The sequence below is a fragment of the Coenobita brevimanus genome, chromosome 85 (assembly GCF_032717465.1).
Source record: "Coenobita brevimanus isolate Jiangsu-jjx chromosome 85, ASM3271746v2, whole genome shotgun sequence".
Taxonomy (NCBI): domain Eukaryota; kingdom Metazoa; phylum Arthropoda; class Malacostraca; order Decapoda; family Coenobitidae; genus Coenobita; species Coenobita brevimanus.
This window is the reverse complement of record NC_137038.1, coordinates 6744355-6761555: the sequence shown is the minus strand read 5'-3', so window position 1 is coordinate 6761555 and position 17201 is coordinate 6744355. Positions and strand designations below refer to the sequence as shown.

The window sequence follows — 17201 nt, the reverse complement described above, 5'->3', positions numbered from 1 at the left end:
GTCTTATCATTATTTTCATTACTGTGAGGTTAGGACAGTTATAAAAGGGTGATATGGAGAAGCATGAGAGTCCTGACTGGTTTTTGCCAATGAGCCTTTTTGTGAAACTAGTCTGGAAAAAGTTTTGTTCTTTCCTTGTGTTTCTGTACCTCACCCTTCTGCTGTTATCATTATTCACCTTCTGTTTTCACCTGAAAGATGGGGTAATGTAGGATCAAAGAGATGGAGAGAGAGAGAGATTGACAGGATACCCTGTTAAGTGGGTACACAGCAATCCAGTTATCAATCAGGTCATCAGGATCCTGGCTTCACCTCACAAGGAAAACCATTTGCACATGTTACGGTGTTATTTATTTTATTTTTTTTATTTTTATTTTTTTATAGATGCACTTAGCTTATACACGTGAGGTGTTTAAGATGGTCATTTTGTCAGCTACCAGTTTAAAATAGGGTGCCAGGCTTTTGTCATGTATTCTTCATCCATGCCTTTCATTACTTTGTCATTACCTTGGCTTCTTCAACTTTCATGCCTTTCTTTCTCACTTACTCATAATGTCCATTCATGCCTCCCCTGACCATCAGACTCACTCACATATACAGTACCATCTTCACCACTTACAGGTAGTGCTTTTATGTTTTGAGTACATACTGAAATATAAAACCATCTACTGCTTTCTGATGAATTATAAGCATTGTGTAAATTTAAGATAAAAGGTCATGATGATGATCATGATGGTGATGATACTGAAGTTTCAGTAGCCTCTTTCTCAAGCATGAAAGGAAAGGAACAGCTAGACTATGAAGCGGTAAGGAGAGGAATGTAAGACAGAAGAAAGAATTTAGAAAATGGATATGTATTGATAGTTGCCTGTTTCTTTATATATACATACCCGGTACAGTAGTCCCTCCAATATCTGATGTAATAGAGCCAACGGCATGTCCGGGTACTGATCCCGTCCGGATATTGGGCCCCAGCCTTCTGGACTTATACTTATGGACCCTAACTCAGAAAAACACCTATACAACTCCCTCTGGACATGCATAGCACCTATTTAAGACCCAATTCACACCAATAAGGGACATAAAAGACTGAAATAAATGCAAAAGAACCATAAAATGAGGTTTTTGGGGTAGGTTTATACAATGTTAATCATTCTGGGTACATACAACAAGTCCCTGGCTCCTGGACTTGTAGTTATGGACCCTAACCTAGCCTAACTCAGAAAAACATCTCCCTACTGCACATGCATAGCACCTAAGACACTATTCACACCAATAAGGGACATAAAAAAGTGAAATGAGGTGTTAGAGGTAAGTATGGAAAAAACAGTACAGTACAATATGAAACATTCTGGGTACTTACAGCAAGTCCCTGGCCATCTCAATGAATAACCCGCCTCCTCTCAGACTCTGACAGTAAGGAGGAGTTCCTGAAGCACTTGCAGTACACTGTTCATGAAGTTTTGCGCAGAACTTAGTCATTTGCACTCAGAATTCCATTCTCTTAACACTGTGCATTCTTGTCTTACTTGCTCTCCATTGTACCTTAATGAAATAAGTGTTGCACTCTGCACTTTAAGTCTTTCCACTCTTGAAACCATTTTCTAAACAAAACACACTCAAGTTAATTTACGTTACATTTACAGTCCATTAATTTTTTTTTGCTTTTCACTCACAACTCTAAATCCTTAACACTATGCACTGTTTTTTTCACTACACAACACTGTAAATTCCCATGTGGTCTAGTGGAGAAGTTCTTGGCGTCTAATCACTATCAGAGTCTGAGAGTAGCACATGCAGGTGACCTAGGGGTGCGTCGCTGGGTCGTGGTGATGGCGTACCCACTGCAGACAACTCTGAAGATAGGCGCAAACTCACATCGAGTGGTGACTCCACCGTGCCTGATGTGCTGGGCTGTGGCTCGCAGCATGAGGGCTTGTCTTGGGGAGGCAATGAAGTGGAGGCAGGGCAGGGCACAGCAGGGGTCATGGGCCTGAAAACGCTGTCAATCGTTGATTGACGCAAGGAACGACGATTTTGACGATTAATGATGCGCTGCCTGAAAGCGCGCACTTCCTTCACAAGTCCCAAGGGTCCCATCTCCCTGTCGCAGTCCGGGTGCTCCAGGTAGTCCAGAACGAACTCTAGGTGTTCCCGGAGTGCCACGTCAAAACCTAGGAAATTGTGCTCCACATCTGTTCCGAGAAGTGGACGAGACCAACCATTTTCTAGAGTCTTGACAGGGATTTCCTTCCATGCACTTGCCCAGTTGTAGATGGCAGACTTGATGCTGTAGCGGCGAATGTTTTCCAAAGTCCACTGGCCTCGTGTGTCCCGTCCCTCCCTGCGCTCGTCCTCGTCCTTGAAGACAACCTTCACCTCGTCCAGGAACTTCCGCTGGTACGGCCTCTTCGTTGCAATGATCACTCCTTGGTCCATTGGTTGGATGAGAGCAGTAGTATTAGGTGGCAGAAACATGCACCTAATGTGCCCATTCTCAGCCACCAACTCCTTGTCGCACGGGTGGGCAGGTGCATTGTCGAGGGGTAGGAGGCCCTTTACCTGGTCGTGTGGGATTCCCAGTTTCTCCGTCTGGTAATGGATGACCTCCTTGACGAAATGGCGGTGGAACCAGTCTTTGAAGATCTGGGCTGTGAACCATGCCTTCAAGGAATGGTACCAGACGACAGGAAGGACATCCATCACCCCACGAAGACACCGAGGCTGCTTTGCACGGTCAACAATAACGGGCTTGAGCCGGTGCATGCCGTTAGCATTGGCACAACACAAAGCAGATATCCGTTGCTTGCAGAGCTTGCAGCCAGGTACACTCTTCTCTGTCTCCCTTGCTAGAGTGTTCTTAGACAAAGAGCGATATAATAAGCCAGTTTCGTCAGCGTTGTAGACTTGACCATGAGTTAGGCCCTCCCTGTCGATCAAGCTCTTCATCTTGTGCCGAAACTCGTCAACTCCATCCTCGTTGGCGTCCAAAGCTTCGCCATGAGACTTACGGTTGGTAAGGCCATGTCGTAACTTGAACGTGAAGAGCCAACCTTCGGATGCCTTGAAGTCTAGGGCGTCGTGAAGCCTTGCGAACTTCTCAGCAGCAGCCTTCAGCTCCATGCCTCGCACCATCACACCAGCAGCACGTTGCTGTCGATACCAAATCAACGTAGAGCGGTCGACTTCTGAATACTTGGGAGTATACACCACCTTCCTCTCCACGTTGCGTTTGCTTTTCGACGAGAAGTCAGCCGTGGACTGCATGAGTTTGTCGGGGGATCTCTTGATATCAAACAAAGTAGACCGGGCCAGGTTGAATTCACGGAGGATATGCGAGGTAGACCATCCCACATCCACCTTGTCCAATATCTCCCTCTTCTTCTCCAGAGTCAAAACCACTCTCTTCCTCTTCTCATCACACACACGAAGGAGAGGCACGAGAGTAGCAGGAGAGCTTGCAGCAGGTAAGGCACCACCACAAAAGCGAGCACGTGGGCAGCCATGACGAGGAGCATGCACACACAACAAGAGACGGGTGGTAAGTGGGGAGGATGCAGGGGCGCTCTAGCGGACTTCGGCGGAACAACGCATCAAAACACAGCTCACCCGCGCCGTGCGCACCAACTTCAAATTACGGGCGGGAAAAAGTCGGATTTTTTTCTAATTTTTTGCTGTTTTTGGCCCATTTTGGGAATATCGGATCCTGGGACGAAAATGTCCTGTTATTGGGGATGTCCGGAAAATGGGCGTCCAGATATTGGAGGGATTACTGTATATATGTGTGTGTGTGTGTGTGTGTGTGTGTGTGTACAGTATATGTATCAAAGAAATGGCAGATGAATACAGGGCCAGAGTAAGGGATGAGTTTGAATCAGTGAAAATTGGAATGAAATAGATCTGGACTACCTATGGAATACATGTAGGGATTGCTCAGTTAGGAATGCTAAAGCAATATGTGATGTGGCAGGAGTAACAACAAAGAAGACAGGTGCAGCATGGTGGGATGAAGAAGTTAAGAGAACAGTGAAAGAAAAGAGGGAGAAGTGGCTAGAGTGGTTACAGGACAGGGGTTCAGTTGAAATAAGAACTGAATATATTGAGAGCAAGAATCATGTAAAGAGACTGGTGAAGGGGAAAAAGAAACAGGTAAATGATGATCTACTGTAGGATGAAAAACGAATGCAAATTACTCTGAAAATAGGAAGTTATTCTGGAAAGAGGTGTGGAATTGTATAAGTGACAATGGAAAGAAATGTGAAAGTGTGAAGGATGTAAGTGGTAAATTATTAACCCATGGGGATGAAATAAGGACCATATGGAAAGAATATTTTGAAAGTCTGATGGATGGGAATGGAGAGAGCAGAGCGACTGGCAGCATGATTGGTTTTGGGCGTGTACAGAGAAGGAATGCAGTGCCAGAAAACATGACACTCACAGAGGTGAAGAACGCTGTGAAGCGGCTGAAAAATGGGATAGCAACTGAGGGTTGATGAGTCGTATGCAGAAATGATTAAGTTCAGTGGAGAGAGCGGAATGAAGTGCTTGTTGGAGACATGTAAGAAGCCATGGATGAGTGAAACAATGCCAGTTAAGTGGAAAAAGGCTGTGATTGTACCCCTGTACAATAATAAAAGTGAGCAAAGTGAGTCCAAGAATTATCATGATAAGTCTGTTGAGTGTTGTAGGGAAGGTATATGGAAGATTTGTAATAGAGAAAGTATGAGAGATGTCAGAAGTCCTAGTGAGTGACGAACAGGTGGCTTTAGGAGTGGCAGAGGATGTTGTCGTTTTCATTTCGTTTTCGTTTTTGAAGGCTCCATCATGCTTGCATGCGTCGGCCTTGGTCACCTAATGGCAGCCCTCCATGCTGCTACATCTATGGCAGCCTCCCTGTTCAGTCCCTTAACCCAGATGTCACACTTAATGACCTCGTTCCAGTCTTTTTCGGTCTAGCCCTCGCAACGCCACACCCAATATTGTCTGCCCCTCGCAACCTCATCCCCAATATTAACGCTTCTCACTTTCTGCACCCAGTTGTCATCGCCCATCCTCTCCACATGCCCAGACCACCTCAATTTTTTTTTTTTTATGTGAGGAAGAAGGAACCACGTGCTGCGAGCCCGCAAAATTGCTCCTTCCAAGAGAAAAACAAAATACAAGAGAGAGCCAAATTCAAAATCCGATCATTTCGAGATGCCTGGACACACTGTGTTTGAAAGAGTGGAGATCATAGGAAGCAGGAAATACAGACAGAGGGAGACAGTTCCAGAGTTGACCTGTTGCATAAATGAAGGACTGGGAGTAACGGTTAACTCATGCATTAGAGAGTTGGACAGAAAAGGGATGAGAGTTTGCTGCTAGACGGATGCTACGTGCCCTTCGTAGAGGTGGAGGAATGCATGCAGACAGTTCAGAGGAGCAGTGACTATTGCAGTAGCGATAGAAAAGAGATAAAGATGCAACAGTGCGGCGAAGAGACAGAGGTTGAAGGGAGTCAGTAAGAGGAGGAGAGTTAATGAGACGAAAAGCCTTTGACTCCACCCTATTGAGAAGGGCTGTATGTGGGGAGTCTCCCCACACATGAGAGTTGTACTCCATACAGAGGCGTATAAAACCCCTGTATAGAGTCAACAATTGTGCAGGGGTAAAGAAGGAACGGAGTTGGCTTATCACACCCAATCTTTTGGAAGCAGATTTTACAAGAGATGTAATATGATCTTTCCAAGATAAGTCCCGAGTAAATGAAACCCCAAGCATGTTCAAGGATGATGCAGGATTAAGCTGAATATTATTAAACATTAGTGGGTATACCTGTTGAAGATTTTGTCAGGTTGATAGGTGTAAAAACTGAGTCTTTGATGTATTAAAAACAACCAGATTATTTTTACCCCAGTCAGAGATACAAGCCAAGTCAGACATTAGGTGTGTCATAGCCTCATCCCTTGTTTGTTGAAGTAACTGCTGAGATGGACGTTGCAGGAACTGAATGGAAAGGTGAAGGGTGGAGTCATCAGCGGATGAGTGGATAGGGATAGATGTACAGCTTAGGTCATTGATGAATAAAAAGAAGAGAGTTGGTGATAGGACAGAGCCCTGAGGAACACCACTGTCAATAGATTTAGGAGTAGATCGATGACCGTCTACAACAGTGGCTATAAAACGACTAGAAAGGAAGCTAGAGATGAAGGCACAGATAGAAGGATAGGAACCGTAAGAGGGCAGTTTGGAAATTAAGGATTTATGCCAGACTCGATCGAAAACCTTTGAGATGTCAAGTGCAATGGCAGAGCTTTCGCCAAAGTCACGAAAGGAGGATGACCAGGAGTCTGAAAGGTAGGTGAGAAGATTGCCAGTGGAGCATCCCTGATGGAACTCATACTGATGATCAGAAAGAAGGTTTTGATAGGAAAGATGCTTTAAAATTTTTCTAATAAGAATTGACTCGAAAACTTTTGAGATACAGGATGTTAAAGCAATTGGACAATAGTTAGAAGGTTGGGAAAGGTCACCCTTTTTTGGGACTGGCTGAATGAGAGCAAACTTCCAGCAAGAAGAAAAGGTACAAGTTGATAGACAAAGTCTAAAGAGTTTGCCTAGGCAGGGTGTACGCACTGAAGCACAGTTCTTGAGAACAACAGGATGGACTCCATCAGGCCCATATGCCTTATTAGTATTGAGGCCTGTGATGGCAGAAAATACATCAACTGAAGAAATTTTAATGTCAGCCATGAGGAAGTCAGAGGGGGGAACTGAGGGAGGAGCAGCACCAGAATCGTCTAAGGTGGAATTGGAGGAGAAAATCTGAGTGAAGAGCTCTGCTTTATGAGTAGAAGAAATAGCTACAGAGCCATCAGAGTAGAAAAGAGGAGGGAAGGATGATGAGGTAAAGTTGTTAGAAAGGTTTTTGGCAAGGTGCCAGAAGGAGCAGGAAGAATTCGAGTTGGAGAGTTGAGAGCATTTAGTACAGATGAAATTATTTTTAGCAGAGCGAAGAACAGACTTAGCACGATTCTGGGCAGAAACGTATAAAATCTGCCTCTCCTCATCACGACACCAATACACTCCAGTCCCATCCTACTTTTCAACTCTTCCATCGTAAACCCAGCCCACTCAGGCCTTGCCTCATGGATGCACTGCACATCCACCTAATCGTGGTCATTTCTGTGTTTGAGCCTGTGATTATCCACTTCCTTTACTGCCCAGGTCTCACTACCATACAGTATTACGCTCCTAACGCATGCTGCATACAAAGATCCCTTAGCACATAGGGAGAACCCTCTTAATGTCAGGAGAGGCAGTATGCTCCTAACACATGCTGCATACAAAGATCCCTTAGCACATAGGGAGAACCCTCTTAATGTCAGGAGAGGCAGCAGCCCCTTGAACTTCTTCCAACCACTCCTCACCGGCCACAGAGCAAGCTCCTCCCACACCTCCAGCACATAACATGTTTCCAAAATAACAGAACTCTTCCACACACTCAGTGACTCACCAACAAGTTCAATACTTTCATGCCTGACAATCACCACCTGCTCTCCCCAACATGCCGCACACATATCAGCATTATTTTGCAGTCTGCCTCTAATACCACTACATTGCCTATGCACCCACTTATCACAAACACTGCACAAGATGGAATTACTGTACTTCCCATGCCTGTGGGGCAAATTGCACATGGCCACTCTCCCTCTTCTTTGACAGTACTGCCACCAACCCTATATGTCATCACTTATGTTTCATCTGCATATACTCTTAAGCCCTTGTGCCACATACCGTCTGTCCACTTCCTAAATATTTCCTCTGCCTCCCTTTCATTCTCTGCAATCAACGTCAGATCATCAGCATACAACATCTCCTATGGGAGTCCATATCTGAAGTCACGTGAGTGGGCTTCAGGTACCATGATAAACAACAAGGGACTCAAGACTGACCCCTGGTGCTCACCAACATTCACAGAAAACTCATCACTCAAATCTGCATTCACTCTTACCTGGATATGAGCACCCACATACATGGCCATGACCACCCTAACCAGCCACTCCTCCATCCCAAGCTTTCTCATTTTCCACTTCACCACCACTCATGGGACTCTGTCAAAGACCTTCTCCAAATCAACAAAAACAAAGTACAGTTCCCTTTCTTTTCTATATATTTTTCTTGACGCTGTCGAACACTGAATATGGCAACAGTTGTCCCTTTGCTTGACATAAACCCAAATTACATCTCATCAGTATTTACTCTTTCTTTAATCATACCTTCAAGAACTCTCTCCATTACCTTCATTATCTGATCTAAAAGCTTTATGACTATAATTTTCTCTTTCCAGGGCATCACCCTTCCCCATGTATACATTTACAGTTACACTTCAGCCAATCATCTGGGACAACACGTTCATATATAATCATATTTATTAGATCAGTGACTAACCTCATTCTCCTGAGGCCTTCATCATTTTAGCAGTCAACCCAGACACTCTTACTGCCTTCCCCACCTACACCGTGCCTATTGCCTCACTCACAGTAGCAGCGTCAATCAAAGGCCAAGAGCCAAACACAATATACTGTATATATATATATATATATATATATATATATGTATACACACACACACACACACACACACACACACACACACACACACACCAGTATCTATCTATCCATCTATCATCTATCTATATACGGTATATATCTTCTATCATCTATCTATCTATGTATCTATCTGTCTGTATATACATACAGTATATCAGTCTCGTTTTCTCTCTCTCTCTCTCTACAGTAAACCCTTGATATAACGAACCCCGGTATTCCAAATTTTGGATATAATGAATGGCCAAATCGGGACTGAACTTCACCCAAATTTTGCGAACAAAGGTCACTAAATGAGGGGGAAGTTCATGAATCACCCCACGGTGACAACAGCATCCATTCCTGGCACAGTAAATGTACTTCAAGAGCATCCCTTCCTGGGACTGTAGGTGTACTGTAACAGTACTGCATTATACTGTATTCTTATTATAGGTATTGTATTTATATGTACAACTTCATACAGTATTGTATTTACATGTACTACTTCGTAAACCATTGAATACTCCGTGTAAAACTTCATAGAGTAAGCTTAGGATATGTTTGAGCACGTAGTACCAAACTTCTCTCCCTTTATAGTGAACTGAGTTTGGTAATCAGTCGATAATACCGACCCATCATATATAACGAACTTTTGGTTATAGCGACCCACCCCTTTCTCCAATTAGTTCATTATATCGTGGGTTTACTGTATATACATGAAAGGATTTATCATGGTGGTGAGTCTCTTGAGTGTATGGAAGAGTTTTGTTATTTAGGGGACATGTTATGTGCTGGAGGTGGATCTGGACTAGGGTAAGAACTGGTTGGAGGAAGTTCAGGGAGCTGTTGCCTCTCCTGACATTGAGAAGATTGCCCCTCCATGCTAAAAGATCTTTGTATGCAGCATGTGTTAGGAGTGTAATGCTGTATGATGGTGAGACCTGGGCAGTAAAGGAAGAAGATATTCATAGGCTCAAATATACAGAAATGACAGTGATTAGATGGATGTGTAGTGCTTCCTTGAATGTGAGGCCTAAGGGGGGGGCTAGGATTATGATTGTAGAGTTGAGAGGAAGGATGGGATTGGAATGTATTAGTGTTGTGATGAGGAGGGGTAGATTGAGATGGTTTGGACATATTAAGAGGATGGTGGATGACAGTTGGTGAGAAGAGTGAATGTCTGAGGTAGGATTGCGAGAGGCAGACTGAAGAAAAAGACCTGCGATGAGATCATAGAGTGTGACCTCAGGGATACGGGACTGAATATGGAGGCTGCCAGAGGTTGATCATTGTGGAGAGCTGCCATGAGGTAACAAAGGCAGACACATGCAAGCATGTTGGAGCCTTAACAAACGATGCGATACAAATGAACTGATGAATAATTTTCATAGCCTATTATTATACAGTAATGTAGGTCCTGTTTTGCTCTCCTTATACAGTGCATTAAAACGTATAGTGTAATAACAGTATACTTTATAGACTTTATTACACACTTATGTAATAGGGAGGAGGCTGGAGCACCAGCCGATCAGGGTGGTACTCCCGAGGGGGATGGGAATGCTGATGACAGGGAGAGCTGGAGCTCCTGTTTCACTAACTACCAAACCATCCCCCTTTGCTGACCTTTTCACTGTGACACTAACATGGAGAGTAGACCACTATATTCTCCCAAACACTTCCTTTATCTCATACACTACACCACATGCACCTCACATATCACACAGCGTACCCCACTACGTCACAGGGGTTGACACCAGCAAGGGCATGGGACCAGAAAACATTGCCCCTGCTACCTAGTGGCAGATTTTTTGAGGGGAGGCGTGACGATGGCTCCACCAGCATAGATCGTGGGGCAAGGGTGAGATGGGGCTCAAACCTGTGCTAGAGGGTACAGGGCATTGCGGTTACCAGGCTGCCGCTTCCATCCAGTAGAGAGGAGCCTGAACCTGGGAGTAGCCCCCCAGGAGGTTGCTCTATCAATGGGTTTATAATGGCGGGGCAGTTACAGTGCCAAGGCGCGCTTGGAGGGTTTCCCTGTAGCTGTTCTGGCAGGGTGCCCTGAGGCCACTACCACGGCCACTGGTCAAGGCTGGTGAGCTAGGGGTCCCAGATTCATTGCCTGGACCTGGGACAGTGCAGTGGGTGGGGCGTGTGGTATGTCTTTCCCCGTTTATGTGGTAGGTGGGGGCACTTACCATCCACTCACTGGATGTAGTGTTGCTCTCGGATGTCTGACCCTTCCTCTCCTCCATCCTTCTTTCCTTCATTCTTTCCTTGTCCTTCTGCCTACGAGTGACTTTACACTCCCTCTTCTGTGTTTCTCTTCTTCATTCTTTCTTCTTCCTTCTGCCTGTGGGTGACTCTACACCAAGTGACAAGCCAAATGGTTTCCTGTACACCAGGAAACCATTTACCATGCTGGGTGGTAACAATATAACCAAATTTTGGCGCCTGGTGGTTTAATGGGTAATTGTTGCGCTCCAGTTGGATTGAGCCGGTGAAGGTTTATATTCAAGGGGTGGGTGGGGTTTATTACTCATATAATGCCACTCATGGATGAGTGAGGCTGATCACTCTCATCTTAAATGTCGGGACCAACTGCCTAGCCCTGGGCTCCTATGCTTCTCATGGGGCAACGTAGGATTCGATGATGGATGGATGACCAAGTTAAGGAATGACTTTCAAAGCAAGCCTGAGGACGCTAAATCACCCAGGGAAATCAGTGTGGCATCATGGAATGTGAGAAGTTTGAGAGTTGGAATGGGGGAAGTGGTTAAGACATTGAGTAGGAGGTGAGTGGGTGTGAGATGTGTGCAAGAAATCCAATATAGGGGTAGATCAGCCAGAAAGATTGCTGTGAGGGATTGTTATTTTAAGTTGTTTTGGCAGGGTAGAACAGATGGATTATGGTGGTTTGGGTGTGTTGGTTGGTGAGAAATGGGTGGGATGGAATATGTCATGAATGTTATGAAAGTACCGGTAAGTGATAGGGTAATAGTAGTGAAAATTTTGTTCAGTGAGAAAATAGTTGCATTTGTATCACCATATGCTCCACAGGCAGGCTTGGATGAGGTAGAGAAGGATAGATTTTGGAATGGCATAATACATGTAGTAAGTGGTATGGGGGATGATGAGATTGTTGTTTAGAGAGGAGATTTAAGTGGTCATGTAGGTGAAGCAGCCCAAGGATATGAAGCAGTACATGGGAGATGTGCATATGGTGCAAGAAATGAGGAAGTGGAAAGGATACTTGAGTTTGGAGAGGCAATGAACATGATTGTATGCAACACACATTTTATTAAGGGATAGAGTAGGTTGATTACATACGAGTCGGGGAAATAGCAGCCAGATAGACTATTTCTTGATCAGAAGGGCTGATAGCAAGTTAGTGAGGGATGTTGAAGTTATAGGGAGCAAGGAGTGTGTGCAGCAACACAAGTTATTGATATGTGACACAGTGCTTAAGAAGTGGATGATGAAAACAAGGACCACTGCACCTAGGAGGAAAATATGGAAGTTGAAAAACCAAGCAGGAAGAGATGCCTTTTACAGGGAGATAAGGAGAGCGGTGGCTGAACAGGGAGACGATGACAGAAGTGTTAATGAACAGTACAGAGCCTCAAGAGCAACCTCTTGAGAGTTACTGATTCTGTATGTGGATGGACAAGAGGCCCACCAAGACATAAAGTAACTTGGTGGTGGGATGAGGGTGTAGAAGCTGCAGTTAAGGTGAAAAGAAGATGCATCTAGGAATGGAAGAAGGGTGGTAACAAAGAGGAATGCTTGGCTGCCAAGTGTAGGGCTAAAAAAGAGGTTTACAGGACGAAGTCTGATTCACAGAGACTTTTCCTTGATAACCTATATCGTGTGGAAAGGAAGAATATGATATTTAAGGTGGCAAATCGGATGAAGAGGGAGAATAGGGATATCATAGGTGAGCAATGTGTGAAGAATGATGAAGGGAGGGTAGTTGTGAAAAGTGGGAATATTAACCCTTACACCGCGGGCTTGTTTTGCTTTGACTTGCGGCTCCCGCGGGCATATTCGCGCTCCGACAGACTCTCTAAAAATATTTGCCAAAAATCAGTTATTAGTCCTAGAATATTAAAATCACATATACTTATGGCACATACCTTCAGCTTTCTCCTTGGGGGTTTGTTGAGCCTTTGTCGAGTACCGTAGGACTTGTGGAGACCTCTGAAGTTGGGTAACGAAGTCTCCACTTTACACTTCCCGACAGCTCATAATATGATTACCACAGCCTGATATTATCACTAGAAACACTAATCTATGATTCTCAAATAGTTTGGTATCCATACTCCCAACCCCAAAAAGAAACACTGTGAAAGCAATGAAAATTACGAGGGCGTATGACCATCCCACTTCCGATCGTTCGCTGCCAGTGTTGTCTATTATTCATAAAAACACTCACAGTTTATATTTCTGTTACTATATAACACTTATATATATCTACAGTCTTTATCCATAAGTTTCCTTCAGTAATAGTAGTTTATTGTCACTGTAGGGATTCAATTTCTTTCAGTAAAAATACGTAGCATTCACTTTCTTGTCCTGTATACCAGTATTGAGAGTGAATGTCACTTTCACCTTCACTCTCATAACTCATAGTATTCATACATGCTAGAGTGAAACTTTCACTTTCATTACTCCTAGGGTATATACTCGTATTCTTATAATACCACTCATTTACATTTCTATTTACATTCTCTATTTTATTTACGTTATTTACATTTTTATTTTATTTACGCTGTGTTATGCACTGTCACTTGAAGTAACTTATAAAACTATTTTCCACTGTTCACGTATATTTACATTCATTACTTTCACTTGCTGTAGTGTTTACACATTATTTACAACTCCACTTGCACTGTTTTACTCAATAGAAAGATCGTAGTCACTCTTTTATCAATTGTCAGCTCTTTACCTCTTTCCACACGAGGTTCAGTAGGGGGTAAAGGTCACAGGGCCCTTTGCATGGGGGTGAAAAGTGGCTGAAGTTAGCAGGAGCAAACAGACATACCTTCACTTTGGAAGATGACAGTGAACTGATAGGGGTGGGCCGGGGTGGCCTACCTAGGGAAATGCATTACTGCCAACGTCAGCCTCTTGACAGCAGCTAATATATAGCAGTGAAATGATTGGCAGGAAATCTAGACAATACATTATAAATTAGGTAGTTCCAGGTGAATATAAATATCACTTAGGCTTCTCTCTTCCCTCCTTATATGTATATTTATTACGAAAATAGATTATACGGCATATTTCAAGGGGAAATAAACAGCAAAAATTAGCGAACGAGTGCACTTGAGGTGTTGTCAGGTGATAATTAGCCAATTCCAGGTGTATGGCACTATCACTTACCTTATTTCTTTTTTGTATATATTATTTGGAATAAGAATAGGGCATAGGGCTTATTTCAATGGATGAAATCAGTGTAAAATTCCAGGGAAGATTTACTTAGCGTAGAATACAGTGTGGTGGCCTGCAATAATTAGGTCGTTCCAGGTGAATGTAAATATCACTTAGGCTTATCCCTTCCTTTCTTATATATATTTTTATTACGAAAATAGATTATACAGCATATTTCAAGGGGAAATAAACAGCAAAAATTGGCGAACGAGTGCACGTGAGGTGTTGTCAGGTGATAATTAGCCAATTCTAGGTGTATGGCACTCTCACTTACCTTATTTCTTTCTTGTATATATTATTTGGTATAAGAATAGGGCATAGGACTTGTTTCAATGGATGAAATCAGTGTAAAATTCCAGGGAAGATTTACTTAGCATAGCACGGCCGGGCGGGCGAGAGGATAGGGTAATGGAGGGGGGGTAGGGAGGGGAGTCAAGAACGGGGAGAAATGGCAAAATTGTCAACAATGGATGGGAGTACAGATGAGATTAGGAGTGCTGACTAGTGTTGGACATTGGCAGTTCTGATAGATGATACAAGCCACCACTTGAAAGCCCGGGTGAATTCAAAATAACACAGAATCACAAAAGTGATGCCCTGCGGTATGATCCCTTGCTCCCAAGTGTCACGAAAGTGACGCCTTGCGGTTAAGGGGTTAAAGATGCCTGGAGAGAGCATTACAACTGGTTGTTGCATGAGGAGTTTGACTGGAACAGGGAAAGTTTGGAGCCAGCAGATCCAGAATTTGGCCCTTGACCTTTGATTAACACTACCACTGTTAGCAGGGAATAGTCAGGATGCAGGTGCGGAGGGCAGTGAGTGTGTCTGGATTCACTACTGAAATGGTGAATGCCTCATGAGATATAGGAGTGAGATTAGTCACTGACCTGATAAATACGATTATATATATGAGTGACTACACTGAATGACAAGCCAAATGGTTTCCTGTCCACCAGGAAACTGTTTACTATGCTGGGTGGTAACCATATAACCAAATTATGGTGCCTGGTGGTTTAGTGGGTAATTATGGCATTTGAGTCTGATTGACCCGGTGCAGGTATAGCTACCGCAAATTGACTTGGGACCTCCCCCAACAAGGTATTAAAAAACACAGAAATCATAGTATATCACAATGTTTGTTCATGAAATGCCATTCATTAATTTGAAATCATGTTTCCCTTGTTTTTCAGGATCAGTTGGTTGCGTTATAGCATGGAATCACTTAGAACTCCAAAGTAATCTAAGGACATTTCTTTGCACCAAACAGTTGTCTATTCAGTCTTGAGGTTGTCCAGATTGGTTGTCTTCTTCTATGCCATGATTTTCTTCATCTTTGCCCAGCAGTTTTCTATTGGATTAAGATCCGGACTGTTGCCAGGTCAGTCGAAGACCTCAATCCGATTATTCTGAAACCATTTTGTCACCTTTCATGACTTGTGACATGGAGCTGAATCATGCATGAAAAGTTGCACCCATAAATAGCAAAAATGTTTAACAAATGATCTTTCAGAACTTGAATGTATGGCCACCATTCATCATCATGTTCCTAGGAAGAAAGTAGAGGCCTCCCCTTCCCATTTCACTTGAGAAAACCCCCCATACCAATATTGATTGTGGATACTTAACAGTCGGCACTGTTTAAGCAGGGTCATATCGACTACGGGAGGCAGGGCGACGAACCTTGGCAGAACGCACCTGGAACACTTGAAATGTGCTTTCATTGGAAAAATAATTTTTCTCCACTCATCTGATGTCCAATGTGCATACTTCTTGGCAAACTGAATGCGTTGCTTCTTCATGTGGTCAGTAAGAAGCAGTTTCTTGGCTGCGGTGCAGCTTGGTATACCCAGCTCCTTCTGCAATTGGTGTTGGATAGTTCGAATTGAGATGCCTTGTAACAGCTGGGGATGCATTCTCTTCAATTCTGCTGCTGTCAGTCGAGGATTCTTGCGTACTTCCCTCTTCAGAAGCGTATCTGTACCTCTGGAAGTTGTCCTCTTCTTTCCACGGCCATGCTTGTGCTCTGGTATGACATCAGGTGGCAGGCTGCAGTTTGCAGCAAGAATCTTTATGACGGGCGACTCTGCGTGTCCAGTACGTTCACAGATCGTGTTGATAGGCACATTATCCTGCCTACGTGCAATGATACGGACCCTCTCATCCCTTGAGCAGCACTTTCCAGGCATGACAACTCGACTCCAGGAAAATAACAGCAAACAGTAATGCATACGAAAAAAGGGGGAGGTGCAAGCTCGGAGCGGTGGGAACATACTGTATACTCCCATTCTCACTTCTGGGCAAGCATTGATGTGCTGAGTGTTTCGCCACCTCCCGCCAACACCAGAGCAGTTGCCAGTTACTTTCTGCCCAAAAAATTCACTTGGTAGAGGTGCAAACACAAAGCAAAGCCAAACAACTCTCCCTTAGCAATTCTGTGTGTAGGTCCTAAGTCATTTTGCGGTGGGTGTATATCCACTGGGTGGTTTGGGTTTATTGCTCACGTAATGCCACTCAGGGATGAGTGAAGCTGGTCGCTCTCATCTTAAATGCCAGGACCAATTTGCCTAGCCCCAGGCTCCTGCGCTTCTCTTCTGGCAACACAAGATTGGATGATGGATGGATGAATGGATATGTATATAAAAATCACTGTCATTAGTTTCCCTCCAATATGTGTATAGAATCGTATAATGATAAAGCGATCAATATTTGAAATTTTCTTACTGCATGAAATTGTCTAAGTTGATGCAAGTTCATAGTTTTTGTTTTTAAGATACACTGTGTTAATATATTTGATTTTTTTAAAAATAAATTATAAATGTATGGTTAGCAACAGTGGTTAAAAAAAAAAATAAAAATCCCCCATTTTAAGCCTTTGAATCCAGTGACATATTCTTCTGTTCATGCTACTTCCAAATGATTTTTTTCTGTTTAGAAATTTTGTAGTGAAGGAGTAAATGAAGGATATGTCTGACCCCTCTACCTCTAAATGTTTCTACAAAGCTGAGTAAAATTATCTGGAGATAACAAGAATTATCAGTAAAACACATTGCTGGATAGAAATGGCTAACAAATGCTGGGTGTAGAGAAGGTGCCACTAATGTTTGTGTTCTCATCAGCTGAGGAAGGTTTGTAGCATCTGTTTCTTAACGGTTTACATTGCATTTTAGACTTTGTATTTCTCTTGCATTTATTTACATGATACAG

At 43.5% G+C, this 17201-nt stretch overlaps 1 protein-coding gene across 1 annotated transcript in view; it reads left to right on the top strand.

Moving 5' to 3' along the window:
* Positions 1-17201, top strand: part of HBS1 (translation elongation factor EF-1alpha (GTPase) HBS1) — a 93124-nt gene that overhangs the window by 26923 nt on the left and 49000 nt on the right. The gene's annotated exons all lie outside the window — the stretch shown is intronic.